We start from the raw sequence: 16,152 nt of genomic DNA on the forward strand, positions 1-16,152 counted from the left end.
CTTTTGATAACGGCATCTACACTTGGAGCAACAAAAGAGCCGACACTCAGCAAATAGCATCTAGGTTGGATAGATTTCTAATTGTAGACAATTTTGTTCATCTTGGTGGTCATCACAAGAGTGCATCAGCATAATACTTTGGGCATACAGAAAGGAGGAAAATGGGATGGGAAACATATCATCAAAGATGGGAACAAAAGAGGTTGAAAGATAGATCAACAACGTACCATATTAATTGGGGAAATGCTAGTGGAGTCCGGAAGGTGCTCCAGGTTGACCAAATATTACCGATCCCTACCTATTAGTAAACTATGAAGCTCATATCATGGAATGTAAGAGGATTTAATGGTCCCGGGAATTACAGAATGTTCAAGAACATGATTCAGCAAGAACAACCATACATTTTATTCATGCAAGAAACAAAATGCAGCACCAACACATTAGAATCCATATTATCCAAAGCCTGGGCAGGATGTCAAGCGGTAACAGTAGATGCAACAGGTACCTCGGGAGGGTTATCCATGGCATGGAACACTTAGCATATATCCTTAACAAATTTCCATGCTTCACACTATTTCATTCAAGAAATGTTCCACTTGATCGGTACCAACATACATCGACATTTAACCAATTTTTACCTCCCTCAGGAAAGTATGAAAAAATTAGGCAATTAGAAACATTGGAGATTCTTAATACTCGAAGAACTTATCCACTATGGATAATAGGAGGAGACTTCAATATGATCATAAGGCTGGAGGAAAAATTGGGAGGCAGAAGAAAGCTGGACAAAGAAAGTAATAACTTCAAAGATTACATTCAACACAATGGTGTAATAGACTTACCTGTTGATAACAACATCTACACTTGGAACAACCAAAGAGCTGGCACTCAGCAAATAACATCCAGGTTGGATAGATTTCTAATTGCAGACAATTTTTTTCATCTTGGTGGTGATATATGCGCCTCTATCCTACCCTTAGCTTGCTCGGATCATTGTTCGATTTCTTTGCAATGGAAAAATCCCAGAAAATATAATAGAAGACCATTCAAGTTTGAAGCTTTCTCGCTAACCCACCCTGAGTTCAATACAGTGGTCAAATCAGTGTGGGAAAATTTCCTTCCCAATGGTGGCTCACTCATGTACCAATTCCAGCAAGGACTGAAGCATATCAAAAAACAAATCAAAACATGGAACTACGCCACATTTGGCAACATCCTTCAATAGAAAAAAATTCTTAAGCAGAGCATGATAGAGCTACAACAGAAGATCATCCTAGAAGGCAAAACAGAGGAACATGCGAGACAGGAACAAATCCTACTAACACAACTAGATGAAAGAAGTAGACAAGAGGAACTGCTCTGGAGATAGAAGTCAAGAATCAGATAGCTAAGAGAAGGGGAAGGAAAGACCAAATCTTTTCATCATACAACTATACACTTCAAAATTGTTCATCAAGAGCAAGCCACAAACAGACAGTGTGCTATCAGTGAGATACTTTAGCATATTCCTAAACTCATCATAGAGGAGCATAATCAGCTATTGCTAAGACCAGTGACCATCACGGAGGTCAAAGAGGATTCAAATCAACTAAAGGCTGGGAAAGCGCCTAGACCTGATGGTTTCACGTCCAACTTTTACCATCACTTTTGGGACTTAATCAAAGCAGATGCCTGGAATGTGGTCGAAGAATCAAGAGTAATGCATTGGTTACTTCCTTTGCTTAATGCAACCTTCCTCACCCTTATTTCAAAAGTAGTGCAACCAAGCACTCTGGAGAAGTTCAGGCCTATTGCACTCTGCAATGTCATCTACAAAACTATCTCGAAAGTCATAGCCAACTGCCTCAAACCGCTACTCCCTCTTCTCATCTCACCAGAGAAATATGGTTATGTAGAAGGTCGTCAAATTCTGGATGGTATTATATTGACTCATGAAACCATCCATTCTCTAAAGAAAAACAAATAGGCAGGTACATTGTTGAAAACCGACCTTTCGAAAGCCTTTTATAAACTTAGCTAGACCTACATAAAACTGATGCTAATGGCCTTTGGATTTAGCCTGACCTGGGTTAGATGGATTATGACCCTAATTTCCTCCCCACTTTTCTCTATTCTTATCAATGGGATCCCCTCTAAACCCTACCACCCTTCCAGAGGAATTCGTCAAGGTGACCCTCTGTCCCCTTTTCCTTTTATCATTATGGCTTAGGTTTTGGGCCATCTTATAAATCATGTTGTTCATTCCCATGATCTTAGAGGACTCTCTGTGCATGGATCCCCTGCTATTACCCATTAACAATTTGTTGATGACAATATGCTCTTTGGTCATCCTTCTGCAAGTGAGGCCCGAACCTTTAAAGCTATTTTAGATACATTCTCAGAAGCCTCTGGCACCACCATAAACACTGTCAAATCTCAAATTTATTTATTCCATACTCCTATTCCCACCCAAAGAATCATTTCTCGAATCATTGGATTCTCTCAAGACAAGCTTTAGTCTCAGTATTTAGGCACCCCTCTCATAGACTCAACCTTAAAGCATGCTTCTTGGCATCAACTCATTGAGAAAATGGAAATTCGGCTCATTTCTTGGACATACATAACTCTCAACATGGCAAGCAGATTATTCCTCATAAAGGTAGTCCTACAATCAATGCCCCTCTATCTCTTCTCAATTCTCACTACACTGAAATGGGTGCTAAAGAAAATCATGAATCTGCAATGCAATTTCTTATGGGGCTCCACAGGACAAAACAGAAAATGGACATTAGTCAAATGGGAAAATGTTTGCGAGCCTAAAAAGTAGGGGGCTCTAGGCTTACGTGATCCACAACACAGCAATACTTTGATGGGAGCATGGATTTGGTGGCAATGAGTATCTTTCCCATAGAAGCCATGGGTGCAATTATGGACTGCAAATTATGCAAATAATCGACAACAACAAGAACTAATAAGGATAACCACGATGCTTACAGGATTCCTAATTTGAAACGTATCCAAGCAGCATAGAGAAGTCATCCACCAGCATAGCTTTTGGGAGATAAAGGATGGGAGGACGGCCCGTTTCTGGATGGATTGATGACAATAGAGACCCAAAATTGTAGCACTCTTACAATACACAAATCATAATGGAAATGACATTTACTAGGAGGACAATGTAGCACATTTCTGGACTCTCAGCACTATACATGGATTTAGGCAATGGAAACCATTGAGACAAATAACACAGCAAGAAACGAAAGCTTATAACATGGAGCTCCAAAAAGAGCTCACCAACAGAAGAATCAGAGTCAATATAGGAAGCGATGTAGTAAGATGGGGATATATACTGAAAGAAACATACACCACCAAAGAAGCATACCAGATAATGTTCCAAACTCAGGAACCAACAGATCCTGCTTGGAATCATATATGGACTATCGGGATCTGGCCAAAAGTTTCCACCTTCATCTGGCTGTTATATCATCAAAGAATTCTCACATGGGACAACTTAATCAAAAGTGGATTTCAAGGACCATCCTATTGTCCCAAATATCAAAACAATGAAGAAACTATTCAGCACCTCATGGACTCTTGCCACATGGCCAATCAACTTTGGGAAAAGCTCACTTTTAGATGTGAGCAACCCTGCAGACTTCTTTGGGATATAAAAGGAACCATTTTCAACTGGACTCCAGAGCCCTATAATAGCAAAGTTCTCAACAAGCTATGTACAATATTACCACGTCTCCTTCTATGGACAATCTGGAAGGAAAGAAATAAGCGAATTTTCAAAAATCACAAAACTTCCTTAGAAATCATATGGACTAACTTATGTTAGAACATCAAGGAAACTCTTGCATTGCATCAATGGACAACTGATGACTTTCCTACCTAGCCTCAGGAATTAAGCATATGGGCTAACTAGAACATCCAGCTCCAACAAGTAGAATTAAATTCCAATAGACCTAGCATTACAACTAGGCAGCTTTCACATTGGTTACGCCCCCCAAAAAGAGTGATTAAGTTAAATTTCAACGGTGCCTCCAAGGGTAACCTAGGAAAAGCAGGATACGGGGGCATATTCAGAAATCAAGAGGGACAACCCCTACTATTGTATTTTGGCTCCATTGGATGGGATACAAACAATTCTACAGAACTGGAAGGATTGTGGCAAGGAATGAAGCTAGCTCACCAACATAATTTTTATCCCAACATTATAGAAGGGGACAGTCAAATTCTAATAAATATGGCCACTCAAATCCAACAAGGAAGCAGGGCTTCAAGAGTTGCCAAAAGTTGGAGATTAATGGCCAAGCTTGAAAAAATAGCGAAATGGATAAAATATAGGAGAGAAATAACTTTTATACACATCGAAAGGAACGGTAACAAAGTTGTTGATCTCTTGGAAAACATTGGGGTGGAACAGGACCAAATCCTACATTACAGTCTTCTCAACATTATAGATTACCACAATCAATTGCAGGTTTACACTGACCTGGTGCACAAGGAATCTCAACCCCTGGATGCGGGTGTTAATTAAGGTAATTAAAATGATGAGACGGGGTGATGGTGGACGAGGTGGCCACATGGCCCTCTTGAACCTTCCCAAGGTCACCATGAATGACATTCATGGCACCTCGCAGGTGTCATTTAATGCCTGCTCAAGTCGAGGCAAGGCCATTACCTACATAACCATGGAGCCGGAGAACATTCCTGTCATTCTACCCTGCTTCACTATGCATGCCCTCATAGGTGGGAGAGCCAACTGAATGGACCAGCACTGGACGCAGATGTTGGATTGTGAGCTATATTGATTTGGGTAATGGCTTCCACCATTCCCACACAAACCTTTGCAATTCGGCTCATGACCTCCAGCCCTATGTAACTTCTGCGCAAAGCTCTTCTATCAAGTCCTTTTCTACTCCTCCTAACTCTCTAACTGTTCCCATATCCACCATGGTCCACCACCATATGCGCAGCCGACGTCATGGGATGTGAGGCGGAAGTTCTTTCTCCCCTGCTTTGCACAGCCATGACTCTGCTTCCCCTGCCTCCTCTGCTGAAAATCCCCACCAACACAGTTTTGCAGGTCAGTATCCGAATACTAGAAGTGGCAGAGGCAGAGCCAACCTCCACAGCTCAAGACATGAATCTGCAGCTATTCGCACTGCAACCTTTCCTCTGCCTCGGCATCCTGTTCCTCACACAATGCAGTTTCGGTTTCGCGGCTCTTTGAACTGCACTATTATTGTAGACATTGTCTCAATTTCCATTACAGAAGAGACCGAGCAGAATACTCCCATGACCATTTCCACGGAGGAGGCGAATAGAGCTGGCCCAAGCAGGAATAGGGGAAACAATGACGAGCAGGCAGGTGATGGACGTCGAAACAAAAGGCATGATAAAGCCATTGCTAGCAGTTCGCATGTTGAGATGGGCATTCAAAGTGACATGCAGACCTTAGAGAGTTGTCTGGATGACACGTCGGGCTCGTAGCTTGAGGCTGGCAATATGGAGGAAGGCCATCAGACATTGGGACATGGTGAGTCAGACAACCCAGATGACTGGGCATGTCTAATTGTGGAGTAACCTGCTCCAGAAGACTTTGCGACGCGAGTCACATCTTCTAGGTGGCATTTCTTCTATTTCTTGGTTTAGTTTATGTCCAATCTTATGTGTCCTCAGGATAATCTGTTGGTCGGTAGGTCTAGTTCGGATAAATCGTTGGTTTCGGTGTGGTTTTTGATGTTGGTTTTGGTTGGTTAGTCTCGTCAGGATAAACTGTGGGTTAATTTTGGTTGTATTCTGGACATATTTTTGGATTGGTTTCCCCATTGTTGGGGCAGTCTCAGACAACTTTCATGGCTGCGTGTTGATTGAGGCCGAGTTCCTTTATGGCCAAGAATCACTGTAATTACTTTTTTGTATCATATTAATAGATTAACCTTACTTAGAAAAAAATATTAATGTATTTTTAATTACAAATACAAATATTAAAACTACAATAAACTTTAAATAAAGTTTATAAAACTATTATTTTTATTATTAATAAAATAAATTTAAAATAGTCTTAATAAAAGAAAGTTTCACACTCAATAAATCTATTATTCGTAAAATAAACTTAATAAAATGTGTTTAGTAAATATACTCCATAAAATTAGGTTTATCATTAATATATTATTATCTATAAATACAAATATTACACATTTATTGATATATAAAAAATTATACATTATTACAAATACTTCTAATATTAATAACAATTAAGCTATAATATTAACATTAATAAAAGTTAATTAATAGAATTTATGTATTATCATTAATATTCCTAAATAATGTTCATAATAGCTACATTTTAGACATTAATAATAATAAATAAATATAATATTGACAATACAAATATTAAGATTAATGTTATTAATAATAAGGTTAATATACTCTTAATAATTTCATATAATAATTATTTATGTAATAATATTTTTAAATGTAATAGTTTGATATATTTGAATAACACAATCATTAATGGTTAACTTTAATTAATTATAATTCATGATTTTCAATCTTATTAAACAGTAACAATTATAGTAGGTCGTAATTAATCATTTATTAATGTATCCAGCCACATGAAGTATTAATAGTTTGATTATTAAGTAATATATAAAACCATAATTTACGAATAACAATACTATTTATTATTTATTAATTTACTACATTAAAGCATTAATATAAGTAATATAAATAACAACATATATTTTTTTATATTAGTAAATATCATATATATTAATATTAACATTAATATTAAGACTAATATTAATATATTAATACTAGTATAATATATATTAATATTATTGTTAATATATTAATATTAGTATTATCATTAATGTTAATATTACTATTAACATTGATATTAATGTGTGCCTCTTACTCTAAAATATGTGATACAATTTAAATAGCCATGCCCATTAAATGTGTCTTACGATGCATTTGAACTTTTGAGGCCATAGCTATAACACACCCTAAAATTATTTAGGTTTGAATTTTAGTGTTAATATAATATGACATACTTTTGATTGTTTATGTCGTCTAATAAAACCTCGTATATATATTGTGAAATTTTGCAGCCATAGTTGTAACCCACCCTAAAATGGTTCCTATGTACATATATTATTGATATATTCTTGAACAACTGTTGGAGCTTTAGAGGAGTAACTGCAACATGTAGCTGCCACATCTCTTCCTTGAGATAAGCTATCATTGCCCAAGCTAGTTTATTTCCATTTTGTATGTAAGCATATTTCAATTCTTTGATATTAATGACATGAAGTTTTGCTTCAACTCTATGTTTATGTTTATATTTTTATTTTGTTGAATTCTTGCAAAAGTTTGGATCATCATAAACTGCAATAGGAGTAAAACCACTCCTCCCTAGGATCACTACAATCACATTTCATTGTCTAAGATGTTAATGTTGTATGGAGGAGGAATAGGTAGAGGTGGTGGAGGAGGAGGAGGATCCTGTAGAAGTAGTGGAGGAGGAAGAGGAGGAGGCGGAGGTGGAGGAGAAGGGGGTGGATGTGGGCAAGGTGGTGGAGGAGGGGGTGGAGGTGGATGTGGTGGTGGAAGAGGAGGAGGAGGAGGAGGAGGAGCTGGTGGTGGAGGAGGAGTACGTGGGGGAGGAAGCAATAGAAGTAGAGGTAGAAGAGGGGTTGTTGGTAGAGGTGGAGGTGGAGGTGAAGGCAGACGTAGTGGTGGAGGAGGTGGTGGTGGAGGTGGTGGAAGATGAGGTGGACGTGAAGGAGGAGGAGGCAAAGGAGGAGGAGGTTCAGTTGAAGGGGCAGCTAGAGTTGGAGGAGGAAATGTTCGAGGAGGAGGATGAGGTGGTGGTGGTGATGGTCACGGTGAAGGTGGACGTGGATGTGGAGGTGGAGGAGGATGAGGTGGAGGACAAGGAGGAGGCAGAGGTGGTGGAGGAGGTGGAGTAGGAGGTGAAGGGAGAGGAGGTGGAGGAGGTGGTGAAGGAAGAGGTGGAGGAGGAGGTGGAGGAGGAGGAGGAGAAGGGGGAGGAGGTGGAGGTGGAGGTTGAGGAGGACGACGTAGCAGAGGTCGATATGGCGGAGGAAGAGGTGGTGGAGATGGTCGTGGTGGAGTAAGTGGTGTGAAGCTGGAGATGGAGGTGGAGGTCGAGGAGATGGTGGTGGAGGTGGAGGAGGAGGAGGTGGTGGAGGAAGTGGAGGTGGTGGTGGTGGAGTCAATAGTGTGAAGGTTCAGGTTAAGGGGGAGGTAGAGGAGATCGTTGTGGAAGTGGCGATAGACGAGGTGGTGGTGGAGGTGCAGAAGGTGTAGGAGGAGGAGGAGGAGGAAAATGCGGAAAGGGAGGCAGAAGAGGAGATAGAGTTGGTGGAGGAGGTTGAGGTGTAGGTTTAGTAGTTGGAGGTGGAGGTGGGGGACGAGGAGGTGGTGGAGGGGGAGTTGGAGGTGCAGGACGAGAAAGAAGAGTTGATGGAGGAAATGTAGGTGGAGGTGGAGGAGGTGGATGTGGTGGAGGAGGTGGGGGTGGTGGAGGAGGTGGAGGTGGAGGTTTTGTTGGAGGAGGTGGTGGTGGAGGAGGTGGAGGTGGTGGGGGATGTGTAGGTGGTGGAGGAGGAGAAGGTGGTTCAGATGGAGGTGGTGGATGAGGTGGAGGTGAAGGAGAGGAGGAGGAGGTGGATTAGGATGAGCAGGAGGAGGACATGGTGGATGTGGAGGAAGACGAGGAGGTGGTGGATATATGCAGATTAATTTTAGATTCATGTCTTAAATTCAAATATTAAACTGTCACTCTCTTCTCTACTGTTGGAAATGAAATCTACAGTCTCATGAATCCATAACATATCTGTTCACCTACATAGCATCCTAAAATTAAATGATAAGTAATACATGTAGGAAGATTTCCTCTATGCACAAATATAGTTATTAAAGTACATGAAACTTCTTTAACATTTAGATCTGATATCTTTGCCAACAATTTGAAGCATTTCTCAAGATTAAAATTTTGTGTTTATTTTTTTTTTAACTTTTATTAGTATATTAAACACTTATAGTTCTAGTCTTATTCTTCAATGAAGCATTTTATGGGAATGTCTGGTTTCATCTAACTATAATTTATTTAAAAAGTGTTGGGTTAAAGTAAATGTTTTTTCTTGAATAAGAAGCCTTATGTTCATTTTTTATGTTTACTTGAGAAGCATAGGATATTAGGAATCATATATGCCTCTGTTTATTCTTTGGGTATTCCACGTATTTTGCATAATTATTACTTCTTTTTTATATATCTAATTGTTTAAGGAAAAAATCTAATTTCTAGTTCACTTTCTTGCATGACCTATGATTCTTCACATTTTAGAGAATCCATTGATTATCTAGTATTTTATTTCAAAATATCTATTAGGAAAGGGAAATATGTTCTACTTGGATATTTGTATGGAAAAATGAACTATGCTCTAGCTTCCTATGTGCTCATTGTAGGGGACCTATTGTCATGCGAACAAAATTCCTTGAATGAAATTTTTCTTTTGAGGGAGAGGCTAAAGGAGCAATACATGTAATTAGTGGAGATTGAGAGACTGTTTAGTGTATTATCATTTTTGAAGTTGAAATCCTTTGATGATGCTTATTTTGTAACATGTTATACTAAGTAATGAACATTTTTCTTTGTGGGTTGTATTTTTGAACTAAAAAATTGTGGCTTTATATGAGTTTTTGTTAATTGATTTTCTTATCAAATAGGAAATTAGCTTTCATTACATATTTTCTCTTTTAGCCAATCTCATTGAGATTTTTGTGTAATTTCAAAAAATTGTGTATTGATTAACAATTATTAGAGTTTTGGTTGAAGAAGAAAACACAATAGTTACTATAATAGTTACACACCAAGTAGTTGAAAAACATATAGATGGCGATGATCCACCAAGTCCTAAAGATGTTGGTTTATTTGAAGCGAAGTAATTGGATAACTATTTTTCTATTAGAGAATCAATCCATAAGAAGGAAAAATAACTTGATGTAATGATTGAATGAGGAATTCACCAATAATTTACAAGATTTTATAATTAACTGAATGATTCACTAATATTTTACAAGAGTTTAAAATTCATTGAAAGAACCACCAATATTTTACAACATTTTATATTTTAGTAAAATATTCCAAAAAATGATATATACTAGACAATGACCATTGGTTAGTAGTAGAAAGGAAAAGAAGAAATCACATGAAGATAAGGAACATAGGAATAGAAGAGAAATGATGTAGTAGAGAACCAACAAAGTGTCACTTTATATTTAATTGCCAAAACCAATTCAGCCTATCTAACTTAGACTGTTGACTTGACTAGAGAGTTGACTGACTTTATAATATCAATTCTAGAATTGTTTGGGATGGTCAACTAAGTCGACTAGCCCCTCCAACATCTCCCCTACCCTTAATTCCTTCTTTGTGACAAATAAGGGAAGATTTGGAGTCTTACAAAAATTGTAAAAAATTTGATACACCATAAATTAAAAAATGTAAATGCTTATAGTGAAATAAAATTTCATCCATAAGGGTGGTTGGCTAATTAGCAGATCTAGTATCATGGGCAATGAGAACTTCTTGAATTACATCTGAAATATTTGAAATATGAATTCCTCTTCTTTTCCCTTCCCTAGGCGACCAGTTGGAACATTCAACTTCAATTTCTTGAGTGTAATGTTGTTAGGGTTTAGGGTTTGGGGTTCAAGGTTAAGGGTTTAGGGACTAGGGGTTTAGGGTTTACATCACTTTACTAAATGGTTTTAGTAAACACTTAAATAAAAGTTACAAAACACTTTTTAAAATGTTATCAAAGCCTTAGGTTTTAGGGTTTGGGGTCTATGGATTAGGGTTTAGAGTTTAGGTTTTGGAACTTAGGGTTTAGTGTTTATAAGACATTAGTAAATTCTTTCAAGATTTAGTCTTTATGGTTTAGGGTTTATAAGACCTTTGTAAATTATTTTAGGGTTTATCCTTTAGGCTTTAAGAATTACGTTATAGGGTTGGGGGTTTTCCGTTTAGGGTTTAGGTTTTATAACACTTTAGCAAATTATTTGAATAAAAACTTCAATAAAAGCCACTGAATGCTTTTTAAAATGTTATAAAATTCTTAGTGTTTAGGGTTTATTGTTTGGGTTTTACGGTTTTGGATTTAGGGTGTCAGGTTTAGGGTTTGTGGTTTAGGGTTTATGGATTAGGATTTATAACACTATAGTTTTTTTTTCTCAGTAAATACTAATTCTCTTAAAAGAGAGTAACAGTAAATTTACGAGGACAAGCCTCAGCATAGAAGAGCTGCATGCGTTCAACCTTACAAGAACTGTCCCATGATTGGGAAAATCAGTTACAGAGTTTAGAAAACTAGATATAGGAACATGAAGATTAGGAAGGGACCCAACAAGAGAATCAGTCTTCATGAAGTTAACTTGAGCAACAGTGAATATTGTCAAAAATAACACAATAACATCAAACTGCCAAACTGCATGGAATATAATCAAAACCAGAGAGTCACCCCATCATACCGCTTCAACAAAAACAAAGAGTCAAGGAACTAGAAATATGAGTCAAAAAGAAAACATTGGAGATGTCCATGGGAACCAAGTGTTGGCACGTGATTACATCCTGGTCCAGTGGCTCCTCGATCACTGGACACTCAATGCCATACCAGAAGTTTTCATCCTTGGGAGCATCACCATCTCTGCCACCACCTGGAGGAATCGAAACCAGAGAAGTGCTACTAGAGTTTCCTTCAACAGCGATCGATGCCGAAGCTCCATGGGGGTTGCCACCTGGAGACAAAGCTACCCCCTTATCCTTGTCTACTGCCTGTAGATTGCTCTGCAAATTTTCCTGACCATCCTCATCCTGTTGCCGCTCCAAACTAGGGTTGCCCGCTATTTTGAAGCCTCCCTGAGAAGATCCTGCCATAGTGTGAGCTGAAACAAGAGGCGAGGATTCCTCCTCCGTGAAGATAATGGAGATATTTGCAGAGATAATAGGCCTAATTTAACTACTCTGGAACCTAAAATGATAATTCTGAAAGGCATGATACGAATATGGATGACCAGGGGAGCTAGACTGAGGCGTCATCACTTGAAATGCAGGGAATTCGACTGATTGGCAGCTTGAGCTAGCTGAGAATGCCTACGTCCTCCACGACTCCTGTCATTACAGCCCCTCATTCTGTTCCTCACCATCACTTGATTACAGGAGGAGAGATTAGTAGACTGGATGTTGGTATTCGATGAATACAACCTACAGGGAGTAAAACAAGCTATATTCCCAAAACAGGGCAGACCAGGGGAGGAGTAACACTGGTCTTCAATCGCCAAAGCTGGAGAGCATAACATGAGGAGAAAAGCTGAATACTCCATGATTAATATCACCTGAGCCTTGAAATTATCGAGGTTAGCCATTAATTCATGCCTCAAGCCAGTTTGAATCCGCGACGGGTGAGCCTGCTTATGCCTGATGCCATCCTGGAGAAGGGCGCTCATCTGCAGTTGATAGGACAAAACACCACTATCATTAATACAGTTATAAACTTTGAACTGAATCACCCACATCTAGGTGCTCTTCTCCTACCCGCTTCATTTCCTTCTTCATAGTATTTGAAAATCCAGATATTGGGTTTCAGTGGCTAGTCCTGAAATAGAACCTGTGTGAAGAATCAACCCACATTCCACTCCAATGTTTGCTAGAAGGTCCGCCACTTTATTTCCTTCCCGTCTGATATTCTTAAGAGTGATCACCCTGTGATTGATGAGCCAAGTTTCGATGAGCTCCAACCTCTTCGCCATTCTCCAACTGCTGCTTACTTTGCTTGAGGGAGTGCCTTGCAAAATTTTGGTGACCATATTTATGATGATCTGAGAGTCGCCTTCGATGACCAGAGGAAGGAATGCCTTGCTTTGAGCTAGAATGAGCCCTTGCCATAGGCCTTCCAGTTCCGCCGAGTTATTGGTGTCCCATCCTTTTGATCCTAAGAAGGTTAGCAGAGGAGTTCCCTTCCAGTCTCTGAAAATTCCTCCAAAACCCGAATTGCCGGGATTGCCTTTCGAGGCCCCATCAAAGTTTAGCTAGAGCATGTTCTTGGGTGGGTGAATCCACTTTTCAGGTGACCTACCTATCTGAGGATTGGTTCCTTTGGCTATATGAGTTTGGTTCCACTGAAGGTTCCAATTAGCCTAGATGTTTTGTTCTTGGGGAAGAGAAGGAAAATCCTCCTCGTGCCATGTATGAAGAGATAAGGTTTCCTTGATGTTTTGACATATGATTCTCTATATATTCTCCATAGGTGCAGATTGGTCCTTGAATATTCTTCGATTCCTCTCCTTCCAAATGGTCCACATGAGGAAGCCCAGAATGAGTTTCCAAAGAAAATTTAAGATCTTGCTCTGATAATGTTTCTGCTCCTAGCTACAAACTGTGGCTATGACATCTTCATGAATTCTTCCTTCCTTTTGATAGCGAAAGCTAACTTTTTCCCAAAGTTTACGTGTTGTGGTGCAATATAGCATAAGATGCTTTATTGTCTCCTCCTCTTGTCTACAATTTGGGCAAATTGAGGGCCCATGATAGTTCCTTTTCTGGAGATTATCCCAGGTGAGAATCTTGTTATGACATAAGAGCCAAAGAAAAGTTGAGACTTTCGGCCAAATGGTAGGGTCCCAAACTTTACTCCAGAGGTTGTCTTTGACCACATGCTCCTTGATAATGATATTATATACTTCCTTTGTAGAGAAGGTACCTTTTTCTCCATATCCCCATCTGAGGATGTCTTTTCCCTCCGAGCATTGAATTTTCCTCTTCATTAATTCATTGTCAAGAGTTTTTTGGGCTTGTTCTGTTTCATTTCTTAAGATCTGAGTAGAATTTAACCATTACCTCTGGTTTTGAGTGGGAGAAGGTTTCCAAAAATTTTGTGGTCTTGTAGGTCCTGTTTTTTTGTTTGCAAGGGATGGAGAAGGTCCTTTAACTTCGGTAACTACTGCCAAGAATCCTCCCAAAACCTTGCCGCTTCGCCATCATTGAAATCCCAGAAGCTGTGTTGTTGAATTAAGTTCCTATGCTGCTTAGCCGAGTTCCAAATAATGGATCCCATGCTGACATATGATATTATTATTAGCTCTTCTATGGGGTGATTATTTTCATATTTAGCTTTCCATAAAGATGCCCAGGGGGTGGATGGCACAGTAAGCCATTTCCACCAAATACAAGCCCCCATGACCTCATTACTGTGAGAGGGGTTCCTTAAAAAAATGCCTTCGGTGCTCTTAGGAAGGAAAATCGTGTCCCATTTACGAATTTGACCTGAGCTTCCCCATAAAAAGGATCTTTGAAGATGCTTGATTTCTTTTAGAACCCATTTGGGAGCAACCAGGATTGAGAACAGGTAGAGCAGCATGGAATGAAGAATGACTTTGATGAGAACTAGCCGACTCACCATATTAAGGGTGCGGTGGGTCCAAAGGGAAAGGCGATTCTCCAGCTTTTATAATAGGATTTCACAGGAAGGATGTTTCATAGTTGAGGCTGCTAGAGGAGCTCCAAGATAATTGGATGGGAGCAAAGTAATAGAAAATCATAGAATGCGAGCTATAGCAGATTGAGTGCTTAGAGGCGTATTGAAAAAGAAGACTTGGGATTTGGAACTATTGATAATGGCTCCAGAGGCATCCGAGAAATCTAAAAGAAGAGACTTTAGTTGGCGAGCTTCCTGAACCGAGGGATGACCAAAAAGCATGTTGTCGTCAACAAATTGCTGGTGAGTGAAGGCTGATGAGTTGTGAAAAGACAAGCCTCTAAGAAGCTGAGAGTGTTGAGCCTTTTTAATGCTTCGGCTCAATCCTTCCACCGTTATGATGAACAGGAAGGGAGAAAGAGGGTCTCCCTGTCTGATTCCTCGAGAAGGTTGAAAAGTGGAAGAAGGGATGCCATTTATAAGAACAGAGAAAAAGGATGAGGATAACAAACTCATGACGCATTTGATCCAATGGGGAGCAAAACCAAAAGCAGTAAGGGTATTTTTAATGTACACCCTGCTTAAGCTATCAAAGGCCTTTGAGAGATCAATTCTAAGGAGCATACCTGGCCTCTTGAGTTGCTTTAAGGAGTGGATTATTTCATGAGTGAGGATAATACTGTCTATGATCTGTCTCCTGCCGACATAACCAAATTTCTCAGGTGAGATTATGAGCGGCAGCAACAGTTTGAGTCTGGAGGCTATGATTTTGGAGACAATCTTGTAAATAATGTTGCATAGGGCAATAGTCCTATATTTATCAGGAATATTGCGCTGAGCTTCCTTAGGAATGAGGGCGATGAATGTGGAGTTCATTCCAGGAAACATCCATCTCAAAGATCTTGATTCCTCGACGACCTGCCAAACTTTTGTTTTGAACAAATCCCAGAAGTTGTGAAAAAAGTACGAGGTGAACCCATTCGATCTAGGCGCTTTCCCGGCTTTCAATTGAAAAACTACCACTTCAACCTCCTGCAGATTGACAGGTCTGAGAAGAAGTTAGTTGTGCTCCTCTGTAATTAATTTCAGAATATTTCTTGTGATTTTTTCTATGGCAATCGATCGATTGATATTAGGTTCTTGATGAGCTTGCTTGAAACGGGTTACAAAAGCGCTTTCGATTTCTTCATGGGTTTCCACTTTATCCCCTTGCTCATTTTGTATGTGAGTTATGTTATTGTTCATTCTGTGCTGGATGGTGGTACTATGAAAAAATTTTGTTTTTTTTCTTCATCCTTAAACCATTTGATTCTTGATTTTTGTCTCCATAGCTTTTCTTCCTATTTTTCCCTTTCTAGAATTTGTGACCCAAGAATTTTTTCTTGTTCTGATAAGTCTTCTGATCGACCTTCATTTATGATCCTATGTTGCAGGTGTTTCATATCTTGATCAAGAGTATTCTGAGCCTGAAATATATTTCCAAAGGAAGTATGATTCCAGTGTTTAATCTTACCCTTGAGATATTTGAGCTTCTGTTGAAACTAAAACATCTTGGTTCTTTCTGGAGGCATGAAATTGTTCCATTCTATATTGATTAGATTTTTGAAGTCCAGATGGGACAGCTAGAAAGATTCAAATCGAAATGGTCGTCGGATGGTGT

This window comes from Pinus tabuliformis, chromosome 2_1 (assembly GCF_031772625.1).
Source record: "Pinus tabuliformis cultivar Carrire ecotype Pingquan chromosome 2_1, CPIR1, whole genome shotgun sequence".
Classification (NCBI taxonomy): Eukaryota; Viridiplantae; Streptophyta; class Pinopsida; order Pinales; family Pinaceae; genus Pinus; species Pinus tabuliformis.